At 48.4% G+C, this 13,561-nt stretch overlaps 1 non-coding gene across 1 annotated transcript; it reads right to left on the bottom strand.

Moving 5' to 3' along the window:
* Nucleotides 1–9,296: 9,296 nt before the first annotated feature.
* Nucleotides 9,297–9,368, bottom strand: TRNAA-UGC (transfer RNA alanine (anticodon UGC)). The gene has a single exon. It is a non-coding gene; the product is annotated as a tRNA-Ala (tRNA).
* Between the last annotated feature and the right edge of the window lie 4,193 nt (nt 9,369–13,561).

The raw sequence follows: 13,561 nt of genomic DNA, 5'->3' as shown, positions 1-13,561 counted from the left end.
CCAGTTTTGGGGGGATGCGCATGGGATCCGGGCGCGTCTCCTCGCGTCTCCCCGCTAACCCGCCGCCTGCTCTTGTTCCGTTTTCTACCCGCCCGGACTGCGGCAGTGACACCCGACTTCCTACTGAGAACAAATGTCCTGGGCCCTGCGCACCAGGAAAGCGCAGAGCCTCGGTCTCATCCGCTTTCTTTTGAATTCTGGAAAGTTCTTGGGGCAAAGAACACATTGGAGGTGGAACAGCATAAAAAGATGGTATTGATCTTTTTTCCCCTTCTGAACTTGCGAACTACTTTACCCCTTTTTGTGTCACCAGACACGGACCCAGGAGGCCCCAGTTCCAGCTGTGGGCTTTCCAAGGCACGTGAGGGGCCATGAAGAGCTGTCGGTCCGAGCCTAGACCGGGGTGACGGAGACCAAATGAAGACTGGTTGGTGGCAAGGGCCCAGGACGCCTGCCTCTCTGCGGACACGGGGTGGGACCCAGCAGCTAAATATTTCTTAAGTCAAAATAAATGACACGTCAGGCTCATTTTAGAAATGACTAGAGAGGACCCTTTCCACTGCCCCCAAACCAACGAGCATCCCACAAGTAACACCTGCGTGTCCTAGCCCATGCATAATCAAAGCCGATTTGCTAGTCTGAAGTATGAATACACACTATGGGAGAGCGAGACCTCACTTTTAAATTTGTTAACTTCTAGGGATTATTTGGTATTCTGGAAGATAATTCTATGTAATATATATTATTAGGAGACTTTTATATTCTGTACTACCTATTTAACTTTCTTTATTTTGTGTCAAACATTAAAAATTTTTTAAGGCAAGAGAAGGATGTCTATTATCTTCACTACTATTTAATGCTGTGATGGAGGTATTTCTTTTTCTCCTTCCCTTTTTTTTTTTTTTTTTTTTTGAGAGAGAGAGGTGAGGAGGAGAGGGGCCAAGGGACAGGGAGAGAGAGACTCTTTTTTTTTTTTTTTTTAATTTATTTGACAGATAGAGATCACAAGTAGGCAGAGAGAGAGAGAGGAGGAAGCAGGCTCCCCTCGAGCAGAGAGCCGGATGTGGGGCTGGATCCCAGGACCCTGGGATCATGACCTGAGCCGAAGGCAGAGGCTCTAACCCACTGAGCCACCCAGGGGCCCCGAGAGAGAGATTCTTAAGCACGCTCCACACCCAGTGCTGAGCCAAATGTGGGGTCCATGCCAGTCTCAATCTCATGACCCCGAGATCATGATCTGAACTGAAAACAACAGTCCGGCCCTTAACCAAATGAGCCACCCAGGTAGGTGCCGCTCTGATGGAGGTATTAACCAAGGCATTCAGATATGAAGAAACAGAGGATTAAGTATTGGATAGTAAGTGATAAAGCTATCTCTATATATCTTGGTAGGATTATACGTCTGGAAATTGCCCTTCAAAGTGGAAAAGCTACTAGAGCACCTACTTGTAAAACCAACACAGACTCAAACATAATAGTCTATATCTAAACTTTGGAGGCTTTTGGACAGCATCTCATTATTTTGAAAGTTGACCAATGAAGGAAACGAATCAAGTATTTATCCTATATAAGTAATATGGAATTTTTAAAAAAGATTTTATTGATTTATTTGACAGGGAGAGATGGGGGGTGGACAGAGGGAGAAGGAGAAGCAGATCCCTCCTGAGCAGGAAGCTGGACGGGGTGCTTGATCCCAGAACTCTGAGATCACAACCCGAGCTGAAGGCTGACGCCTAACTGACTGGGCCACCCAGGAGCCCCTGGGATGTTTTTTAAGATAAACATGCTCTTGATAAGGGAAAGATTTTCTCCATAGAAGAATCACAGCTGATAAATGCAGGAAGAATGATTAAAATTAGAATCAACATTTTGCAACAGATCTAATGCATCCAGGTCACAATCATCAATGGCTGCTACAGCCCTGAGGAGAAATCGGACAGAACCCTAGAATGGACGGAATGGCTGACATCCCCTAAAACCAACAATTGATTCCATGGCACTAAAAGTGAAAGGACTACACATTCTGTGTGTCTGGGCACAGTGAAACAGAACATTCCCAACCCCACCAACGAAATACTTGAGTTAAGAAATTAATGGTTTATCCACTCAAACCGATGGAGCCATCTGTTTACAGTAAGTATTGGGAGTACAAGAACCTGTTTATGGGGCGCCTGGATGGCTCGGTGGGTTAAAGCCTCTGCCTTCGGCTCCGGTCATGGTCCCGGGGTCCTGGGATCGAGCCCTGCATTGGGCTCTCTGCTCAGCGGGGAGCCTGCTTCCCTCTCTCTCTCTGCCTGCCTCTCTGCCTACTTGTGATCTCTCTCTGTCAAATAAATAAATAAAATCTTTAATAAATAAATAAAGTCTGAATCTGGGTGGCTCAGTGGGTTAAGCCTCTGCCTTCGGCTCAGGTCATGATCCCAGGGTCCTGGGATCGAGCCCCACATCGGGCTCTCTGCTCAGCAGGGAGCCTGCTTCCTCCCCTCTATCTCTCTCCCTCTCTCTGTGATCTCTGTCTGTCAAATAAATAAATTTTTTTAAAAAATGTGTGAAACAGAGTAGCCTCACTGGCTCAGTTGGTGGAGAATGGGACTTGTGGTCTTGGGATTGTGAGTTCAAGCCCTCACACTGGGCATAGAGATTATTAAAAAAAAAAATCATAAAAATAAAATAAAATGTCCAAAACAGAAGGTTAAAAATGTTTACATTCAATATTTATCTTACTGACTTTATATTACATATTTAAATATATTTTTAATTTAATTTTCATTTTTCTCCAAGAAATGGGTAGAAGACATAAACAGACATTTCTGCAAAGAAGACATCCAAATGGCCAACAGACACATGAAAAAGTGCTCCACATCACTCAGCATCAGGGAAATACAAAGCAAAAGCACGATGAGATCCCACCTCATACTAGTAAGAATGGCTAAAATTAACAAGTCAGGAAACGAGAGGTGTTGGCCAGGATATGAAGAAAGGGGAACCCTCTTATACTACTGGTGGGAATGTAAGCTGGTGTGGCCACTCTGGAAACAGTACAAAGGTTCCTTAAGAAGTTGAAAATAGAGCTACCCTACAAGCCAGTAATTGCACTACTGGATATTTACCCCAAAGATAGAAACGTAGTGAAAAGAAGGGGCACCTGCACCCCATTGTTCATAGCAGCAATGTCCACAATAGCCAAATGTGGAAGGAGCGATGATGTCCCTTGACAGAGGAATAGATAAAGAAGATGTGCATATATACAATGCAACATTCCTCAGCCATCGGAAAGGGTGAATACCTACTGTCTGTACTGACATGGATGGAACTAGATGATATTATGCTGAGTGAAATAAGTCAATCAGAGAAGGACAATTATCATACAGTTTCACTCATATGTGGAATATAAGAAATATCATAGAGGACTATAAGGGAAGAGAGGGAAAAATGAAACAAGACGAAACCAGAGAGGGGGAAAAACTGTAAGACTCTTAATCATAGGAAAGAAACTGAGGGTTGCTAGAGGGGAGAGTGTAGGGGATGGGGCAACAGGGTGATGGGCATTAAGGAGAGCATGTGATGGGTGAGTGCTGGCTGTTGTATAAGACTGATGAATCACAGACCTGTAACAAATAATACATTATATGTTAATTAAAATTTTTTTTAAAAGTAAAAAAATGAAATGTCCAAAACAGAAAGTTTAAAATGTTTACATTTAATATTTCTTATTTATATTATATATTTAAATGTATTTTAAATTTAACTTTCATTTTCTCAAAGAATGGCTTCTGTTTCTTGAAAATCATTGCAGTGGATAGTTTTTTAATTAGGCATAATGGACAAATAAAATTTTAATATATTTAAAATGGGGGAACCTGGGGCGCCTGGGTGGCTCAGTGGGTTAAGCCTCTGCCTTCGGCTCGGGTCATGATCTCAGGGTCCTGGGATCGAGCCCCGCATCGGGCTCTCTGCTCAGCGGGGAGCCTGCTTCTCCCCCTCTCTCTGTTGCCTGCCTCTCTGCCTGCTTGTGATCTCTCTCTCTCCGTCAAATAAATAAATAAATCTTAAAAAAAAAAAATGGGGGAATCTGGGTGGCTCCGTCAGTTGAGGAGCCCACTCTTGATTTTGACTCAGCTCATGACCTCAGGGTCGTGAGTTCAGGTTCCAGGATCTGTAAGGAATCTGCTTGAGAGTCTCTCCTTCTCCCTCTGCCCTTCCCCCACTCTCTCTCACAGAAGTAAATAAACCATAAAAAAAATAAAACATACAACGTGGTGATATATGTATAACGTAAATCAAAAGTACAATGAGCTATCACGTCACACCTGTTAGGATGGCTATTATTTAAAAAAAAAAAAGATAACAAGTGTTGGTGAAGGTGTAGAGAAATTAGAACCCTCGTGTACTGTTCGTGAGAATGTAAAATGGTGCAGCAGCTACACAAAACAGTATGGATGCTTCACAGAAAAAGTAAAAATAAAACTCCGAAATGATCCAACAATCCCACTTCTGGCTGTATATATATCCAAAAGAACTGAAAACAGGATTTTGAAAAGACATCTGATGGTCAAGATATGGAAACAACCGAAGCATCCATCGACCGATGAACAGATAAACTCTGGCATATACACAAAAACATTATCCAGCCTTTAAAAATGTTGCCAGTTGTGACAACAGGGATGGACCCAGAAGACACTGTGCTAAATGAAATAAGCCAGCCAGAAGGACAATCACTGCATAACCCCACTCTGGCCAACAGTCAGACTCATGGAAGCAGAGAATGTATTGGGGATCGCCAGCAACCGCGATGGGGAGGAAACAGAGAGCTGGGCTGGCTGAGGATAAAGCTTCAGTTATGTGGGACGAACATGACAGAAATCTGCCTCCAGTTAGCAAGAAGTTATTGCGCACTTCCGAGTTTAAGGGGGTACGTCTCTCTCTGTCACACACACACAGACATACACTCAAAAAGCAAAAGGACACAAGGAAACTTCGGGAGGTAGTGCGTATGTTGTAACCTTGTTTGTGGTGACGGTATAATGGTGACAGTATTTGCTCATGTCCAAACTCATCAAACCATACCCACTGGGTATGTGTAGTTCTTTGTATATCAAGTACACCTCAGTACAGGGTCCAATCTGAGTGATGCCAAGCGTTCACAGGCTTATTATTGTTTGCAGCTGTTCTCTGAATATTCTAGAAATTATCTCGTTTTTAATGAAATCTTAATTATCGAAGTAACTTCTCCTCATCTGTGTGGTGTAGTTTGATGGTCGGAGGGATGAAGGACAGACATTCCAGTTCCAGACTGAACACCCGAGACCAGGAGCCCTGAAGGCAGGACATCAATGTCCCAGCTCGGACATTCAATGTTGAAGGCAGAAGACCAGTGTCCCAGCTCCCACAGACAGGCAGAGAGGAGGTGAGCCCAACCTTCTGGTTTTTTGTTCTATTCTGGCCTTCAACAGATTGGATGACACCCATGCCTATCAGGGAGGGCTCTCTGCTTTACTCAGTCTCCCAAGTCAAACAGTAGTCTCTTCTGGAAACAGCCGCAGATATACCCAAAGATAATGTTTAATCAGACACGTGGACACCGAGGGCCAGTGAAGCTGTCAGAAAGGTTAATCATCACATCACAGTCATTGATGTGTTAATTTTCCTAAGATATCCTTTGTTTCTAAGGTACCCCAAATCTTCAACAATCCTTAGTTTCCTTATAACTAAAGAATACAATTACGATAAATATTCCGTTCTGATGTATTGTAATTTATCTATCACTTCTTTTAACCTCCTGAACTGTGCTTGTTGAGTCTTGTGTGCGGACACGATATGATCATGAAATGATGGTGGTGATGCACGTGATGACGGCGGCAGCTAATTTACTGTGTACTTAACAGGGAAGAAAGAGGTTTTGGACTGTTGTTATTAAAACTGGGTCATGTTCGAGGGGTGCCTGGGTGGCTCAGTGGGTTAAGCCACTGCCTTCGGCTCAGGTCATGATCTCAGGGTCCTGGGATCCAGCCCCGCATCGGGCTCTCTGTTCAGCAGGGAGCCTGCTTCCTTCTCTCTCTCTGCCTGCCTCTCTGCCTGCTTGTGATCTCTGTCTGTCAAATAAATAAATAAATAAAATCTTTAAAAAAAAAAAAACTGGGTCATGTTCGCAATTATTCTGAAAAATAAATAAATAAATAAATAAATAAATAAATACATACCAGCGATTAAACATACAATGACTCCTGTGCCTACTGGAAGGGCAACCAGAGGGGAGCAAACATGATGCAACTAATTGTACTTTTTTTTTTTAAGATTTTATTTATTTATTTAACGGGGAGAGACAGTAAGAGAGGGAACACAAGTAGAGGGAGTGGGAGTGGGAGAGGGAGAAGCAGGCTTTCCGCTGAGCAGGGAGCCCTAGGCAGGGCTCGATCCCAGTGGCCTGGGATCGTGATCTGAGCCAAAGGCAGACGCTTAACGACTGAGCCCCCCAGGTGCCCACTATCTGTAGTTCTATTTCAGAGTTGCCAAGGGCACAAAGCCAAAACCCTTGTTTTGTTTACAGAATTCAGGTGATGGGGCACCTGGGTGGCTCAGTGGGTTAAAGCCTCTGCCTTCAGCTTGGGTCATGATCCTGGGGTCCTGGGATCGAGCCCCCACATCGGGCTCTCTGCTTGGCGGGGAGCCTGCTTCCTGCTCTCTCTCTGTCTGCCTCTCTGCCTACTTGTGATCTCTGTCTGTCAAATGAATAAATAAAATCTTAAAAAAAAAAAAAAAGAATTCAGGTCATGCCTTGACCTTTGAAGGTACCAATGGAAAAAGGAACACTGGGGGTCCTGTCCAATTTGGGTCCTCCAAGATGATGCCTTCACTCCAAGACTAACCACATCCCCCTGATAGGTATTACTGAATCTTCTGATGTTGACCAAAAATGCCACCAAAATGGCATCTTTCTATAGCTTCTTAGAGATAAACTCTGCCAGGAAGTGGGAAGGAAAACACACAGAGGAGCACCTAGACGTTTTGCTGGGCCTTGTCCCTTGGTGGGGGAGACAGAAAGTAGAGACAACAAGGATAGAACCAGGAACCCATCCATGCACATTTTAAACTCTCCAACCTATTATATCCTCTCAACTATGTCTGTTCTCTCTCCAATCTTTGGTCAAAGAAAAAAAAGTTTTAACTTGATTTGCATAGCTCCTTGTTCAAGGCTGTGTCTTATTCGGTAAGCAGGTGAAAATGTGGCTTACAACAGGTCGTATGCATGACGGCCAAAAAAATGTAGCATAGTGGTAAAAGACCAGCATAAAAAGAAAACAGTTTTTGTAAAGATATTATTTGTTTGACCAAATGAGAGAGAGAGACAGACAGACAGACAGTGAGGGCGCACAAGCAGGGGGGGTGGGAGGGGGAAGCAAGCTCCCCACTGCACAAGGAGCCCGATACCCCCATCGGGCCCTTGGTCCCAGGACCCTGGGACCGTGACCCAAGCTTATTAAGGCAGATGCTCAACCGCCTGAGCCACCCAGGGGCCTCAAAAAGAAAACGTATGTTAAAGTAAGTTGCTCAGACAATTCCTGATATAAAGTTCAAAGTCTAACTGTTAAAAGAGGATGATCCAAATAGGCAGGAAAAGAGGGTGGTAAGGCAGAGAATTCTTTTTTTTTTTTTAAGATTTTATTTATCTATTTGAGAGAGAGTGAGCATGAGTGGGGTAAGTAGGGTTGGGTAGAGGGAGAGGGAGAAGGGCCTTGATCCCACAACACTGAGGTCACGACTTGAGCTGAAGGCAAATGCCTAACCAACAGAGCCACCCCAGCGTCTAGTACTGCAGAGAATTCTCTTTCTGCTCAGGAGTCATCACCTTCAGTCACCTGATGTCTGTCTCTATGTAAACCCCTTTCAGGGACTTATTTTAGAGGAAGGTGTTTTGTTTTGTTTAAATTTATTTATTTGACAGAGAAAGATCACAAGTAGGCAGAGAGGCAGGCAGAGAGAGAGAGAGAGAGAGAGAGAGAGGAGGAAGCAGGCTCTCCGCTGAGCAGAGAGCCCGATGCGGGACTCGATTCTGGGACCCTGAGATCACGACCTGAGCCAAAGGCAGCGGCTTAACCCACTGAGCCACCCAGGCGCCCCTAGAGGAAGGTTTTATAAACATTTTGTTCATCTGTGATGAGACTTAACGATATTGTAAAGTATCTTTTTATGATTCTATTTTTTAATTTTTTATTTAAATTTAGTTAATTAACAGGATGTATTATGAGCTTCAGAGATAGAGGTCAATGATTCATCAGTCCCATATAACACCCCCTGCTCACCACATCATGTGCCCTCCTTAACTCGCATCACCCAATTACCCCCGCCCGCCAGCAGCCCTCGGTTTGTTTCCTATGATTAAGAGTCTCTTGCAGTTTGTCTCTCTCTCTGGTTTCATTTTGTTTTATTTTTCCCTCTCTTCCCCATGATCCTGTTTTGTTTCTTAAATTCCATATGAGTGAGATCATATGATAATTGTCTTTCTCTGATTGACTGATTTCACTCAGCATAATACCCTGGAGTTCCATCCATGTGGTTGCAAATGGCAAGAGTTCATTTTGACGGCTGAGTAGTATTCCATGCTCTAAAGTATTTACATGATTGAAATATATTAGCTTTATAATTTCAATTAAGTGGAGAAATTTGGCAATATTTAAACTTCCCAATAATGTACTACACCTAACTTTATATGTCCCCAATGGCTTATTTCTTTAAGTACTGTAGGGGCCCAGGGCAGTCTGTCCCACAATGGCATAGTAATTATTTTGAACAGAAGCTACTCCGGAAACAGCAGGTGCAAGGACATCACACCCTCCTCTGTCCCCCCTGAAAGCAGGAAACAAATCTCCCCTACTCAAGGGACCCTCCTTGTGGTAAGAAGTAAAAGACATCCTTATCACCAGAGATAGGAAATTTAAAATTGAGACAGCTGTAGAAATAAACCTTGTTACTTTATTACTAGATCTACCTCAGCCCAAATTCCACTTAAAATCTCTTATTAAAGTTCCCAAGCATCTGTCTCCTTCATCCTGTCAAGTCCTCACAAATTTATTTTCTTTGTCCAAAATAGGTCTCAGTTTCATTATTAGTCCTCTGTGCACAGGTAATAAAATTCCCTTAATTAGCCCTGTTAATCTGTCTCAAGTCAATTTAATTCTGAGCCGAGTAAGACCTTTGGCTGGCGGAAAATTCCTCTCTGTCAGTAACTTTAATAATTGAAGAAGGGCCTGCTAAGGGTTAAATAAGAAGTACACCAGGCCTGGTCTGGGTTGTGAAGGTGGAGATGCCGGGGATCGAACCCGGGACCTCATACATGCAAAGCATGCGCTCTACCACTGAGCTACATCCCCACGAGAAAGTTGCACCTTTTCCTCCTCAATTGTCGACCAGTGGTTCTGCCTTACTGGTGAGGCCTGCGACTGGGCTTCGGCGGGTTTCTTCAATCCGCACTCACAGGAAGACGATCAGTCAGCCGACTGAACAAATGCATACTAATAATACCTCCCCCTTCAACGTCGTTTAGCGCAGTTTATATTTGCAGATTTATGCTACTGGATCGCATTTGCTTCTTTCTCGACTGGGCCGATTTTAGAGCGCGGAGGCTGCGCCTGCGTCCCGCCTCGCCCCAGCCCACACCGGCAGCGCAGAGCCGGCCGCCGCAGCCGCTCGGGAAAGAGCCGGGAGGGTACGCAGCCCGTGCACTCCGCTCGGCTCCACTAAGACTGCGCAGGGAATCTTGCAACGAGGGCTTTGGGGGCAGCCGGGCTGAGAAACACATTTAACAGCTTCAACGCGTGCCTCGCTCTGCCTCAGTTTCTCGCCTTCCCTCCGGCTGGAGTCCGTGGCCTCGCCGGCTTTCCCTCCCCGCGGAGGCCGCTCCTCCGGCTGGGACAAGCCAGGCTCTGCTGCCCGGCCGGCGCCGCCCCGCGCCCGGGAAGCCCTGCGCGCCCGCAGAAATGCCCAGCGCAGCGACAGCACCCTGCGCGTCCCGAAGACTCCCCGGGCCCTGCCGTGTCGGGAGAGGGTCCGGACCGTAGACTCCAACAGGACAACAAAAGGCCAACGCTAAGGGGAGACACTTGGGACCGAGTCAGGGAGACACGAAACTAAATATAATGTCTACGAATAGGCAACAAAGCCACTGGTTTCATCCTCCCGACGACTGGCGAAGGTGGACGTTTCACCGAAAGCCCCCCTGTGAGCACGCCCGGATCAAGGGGCGCAAACCCCTCATCACCCCACTCGCTGCCCCGTGAGGTCGGTGCAAGCGCACAGCGGCCCCGCGCTCTCGCGACAGCAGTCCCCGCGAGGCTCCAGGTCCCTGCCGGGGGCACGGGCCCACTCACCTCCTGCCGCCTCCCCCGCCGCGCGAAACCGTCCCGCCGGAGGGGATCCCCGCGGGCCTGACCCGACGCACCAGCCCCAGGCGATGGCCGAAAGACGCGCTGGTCACGTAGTGACCTCGGTGACCCCGAGGACATCGGTCTCCGTCTACCGCGAAGGTCTGTGTGTTGCGGAGTGAACGTGCCGCGTCCCGCGGTGGCCCAGTGGGCAGTCGCCCCAGCGCAGCAAGCTAGCAAGCAGACGGGCAGACTCGCGTGGGGTGTGCGCTCCTGAGCCGGCGGGGTGCGCTCCGCGGGGAGGGTGGGCCCCGGCCAGGCCACGGCTGCCACTTCGCCCTCATCCCAGTTCCCTCCTCTCTCTCCGGTCAAGGCAGAGCACACATCACAGACACCAGGGAGTGAAGGAACGCCCGAGTTGGGAGACTCCGGTCCCCGCGTGGTCGCTTTTCTCCGGCGATGGGAAGGGCACCTGCGGACACGGGATGTGCCTTGGGAGTGCAGTCTTTCGTCTGTGGAGCCACCGCCTCCCTCCCTGGTTCTCCCCTTCCTCAGTCCCCGTCCCCGCCTGGTCCTTTCAGCAAGTCGCCGGCCAGTCTGCACGGAGGTCTCCAGGGGTCGCGGGGTCGCGGGCTCGAGGTCTCTGGGCTCACGTGTGGGGCAGCGGCTGGGCTTGGGAAGTGTTTCGAGCACTCGCCCAACGAGCGAGGTTTGGGCTGGCGTTTGAGCGCGGGACCGCCACCCGGCCGGGAGGATCCCTCTGGAGCCCCGGGGCTGAGGCCGCCTCTGGGGCCGTGCGTCTGCGGAGGTGCCAAACGTTCTCCCCGCGCCTTTGTCGGTGGGACCCTTCTGATCCCGAGCCAACTGCTGCTCGTGGCCCCTCCCCTTGCACCTGCCAGTGGGAGTCCTCACCTGGTTCATTCTGGGGCACAGGCTTGTCTCTGAGATGCCGCCTGCACAGCTAAGGATGCCTCGTGGGGACGGTGACGACGCGTCCTTTCCTACTCAGATCGCTGTATTCGTTCCCGATCTAAAATCTCCTGACGGTGGTGCGAGCGGCCGAGGCGGCGAGCGTCGTCGCTGCTGTCGTCCCTGTCTGGGGTCCCTGTCTGTGTCTTCAGAGGAAACTCGCTTGCCGGGGAGCCCGGAGCTGAGGAGCGGTTCGCACGTTCCTGAGGCTTCTGAGACCCCGGGAGGCCCCCCGCACCGCTCCCCTTACGCAGTTGCGTCGGTGACATTTTAAGCGTCGCGATGGCCAGGTGCTGGAGCAGGAGCAGGAGCCGGGGACACCGGCCGCCCCGTGTAGGCGGGCGGCGGGCGCGCGAAGGGCCCGCAAACTCCCGCGCAGGGCTGCGGAGCGGGGAGCTAGCCGGGCCGTACGCGCTCGGAAGCTCGTCTCCAGGGCGTGACGAGCGCCGCGGGGCAGTTCTCAGGGGTGGGGCGGGCGCTCCCGCGGCCCGGCGTAAGGTACAAGCCTCTGCAGCGATCCCGAACCGGCCGAGTTACCAACTCCTTAAGAGAATCCGCCTGCGGGGTCTGAGCCCCGCAGGGTCCAGGAGCCGCCGTACGCTCGGCCCACGGACACACGGTCCAACTAGTCTTTGCTGCCCTGGATCCCGTTCGTGATGGGATTCGGGGTTGCAACTCTTCCCCACGAACGAGGAATTTTTTGTGATTTTGTTTCCAGACCTCCGTAGACCTGTGCCCCTGTGCGAGCTGCCGCTAGGGCCGGATAGTTGCGGAGTGAAGTCCTAGTCCGGCGGTCCCTCCTCCCTCCCCACCTCGCCCCCCCCCAGCACGCGGGGTCCTCGGCGCGTCCAGCTGTGTCCAGTGCAGGATCGGAAGCTGCAGATGTGCTTTATTTCAGGGATTTGCTCTTCTTAATCTGTTTTTACTCATCTTTATCTTCCTCTTCGAATGGCTCGTGGATAGAACATCTAATGTTCAAGGGCGTTTGGATATCGAGAGCTGTATCTGCTGCTGTTCCTGCGTTCGTGTAAGATTAAGTTTTTAAAACTAACATTTTAAATATCCATATCCTATTCTCACAGTATACTTAAAAAATTAAACTCAAAAATTAGATTTCCCTCACGCACTTAAATATTTAGAAAAATTCAGACATAATCTGTTAAATGATTTTATCTTTAAACACTGGAAACACCTTAGTCCGGTACTATCGTTAGAAAATGACGTAGTCATGTGCTGGCTACGCCAGCCTTTCCTGAGTCTTAGTTCTGCAGCACCGCCGGTCCTATGGGAACACAGATGGCTGGACCCCACGTCCCAGTTCCCGACCCACCACCACAGTGGGGCCTGAGAATCTGTATTTTTAGCAGGATCCCAGGTGATGCTGATGCTGGGTGGACCAAAGACCACACTTGGGGAACCAATACCTGAGGCTAAAACCTGTTTCTAAACTGTAAAAACCTGGATTTATATCTGAACCTTCAGCATTTTTCTTACACTTTTTATTCCACAGGATACAGGTTTACTACCCAGTCTAGGGAGTGGGCTCTTCCTTCTTCAGCCAGGCTGAGACTGTGGACAAGGCCATGCCTGGAACCCGAGTCGGAATGCATCTTGCAAGGTGAGTCTAGCCCAGTCCTCTACCCCGCTGGAGTGGCTCCTGCTTACCGCTGGATTTTGTGCTACACATGATTCCTTTTTCCAGGGCTTCGCTGTGGCCACCCAGGGGTCTATTTTTTCTGATGCCAGCCTGTCCGAGAGGCTGCTGATCTTAATGCCTTATATGCATGGTAGTTGCTAGGATAAAGTCCAGCTTCCCCCGGGCTTGTTCTGAGGTGGGCCTGGGCTTATTTCAAATGACTCAAACGACTCTAAAGCCTTTAGTGATATTGGTTTACAAACACCTTCTTTCTGACATTCGAGACCTATAAAATCCACATTATTCTTTTTTTTTTTTTTAAGATTTATTTGACAGAGATCACAAGTAGGCAGAGAGGCAGGCAGAGAGAGAGAGGAAGGGAAGCAGGCTCCCTGCTGAGCAGAGAGCCCGATGCAGGGCTCGATCCCTGGACCCTGGGATCATGACCCGAGCCGAAGGCAGCGGCTTTAACCCACTAAGCCACCCAGGCGCCCCAAATCCACATTATTCTTGCACATCAAAGTATAACAAAATATATTTTAGGGAAAAGTTGATGTGTATTCCTAAAAAATTTTTACCACATAATCCCTGCAGCTCT

The sequence above is a fragment of the Lutra lutra genome, chromosome 6, assembly GCF_902655055.1.
Source record: "Lutra lutra chromosome 6, mLutLut1.2, whole genome shotgun sequence".
NCBI lineage: Eukaryota > Metazoa > Chordata > Mammalia > Carnivora > Mustelidae > Lutra > Lutra lutra.
This window is presented reverse-complemented; position numbering and strand designations above follow the sequence as displayed.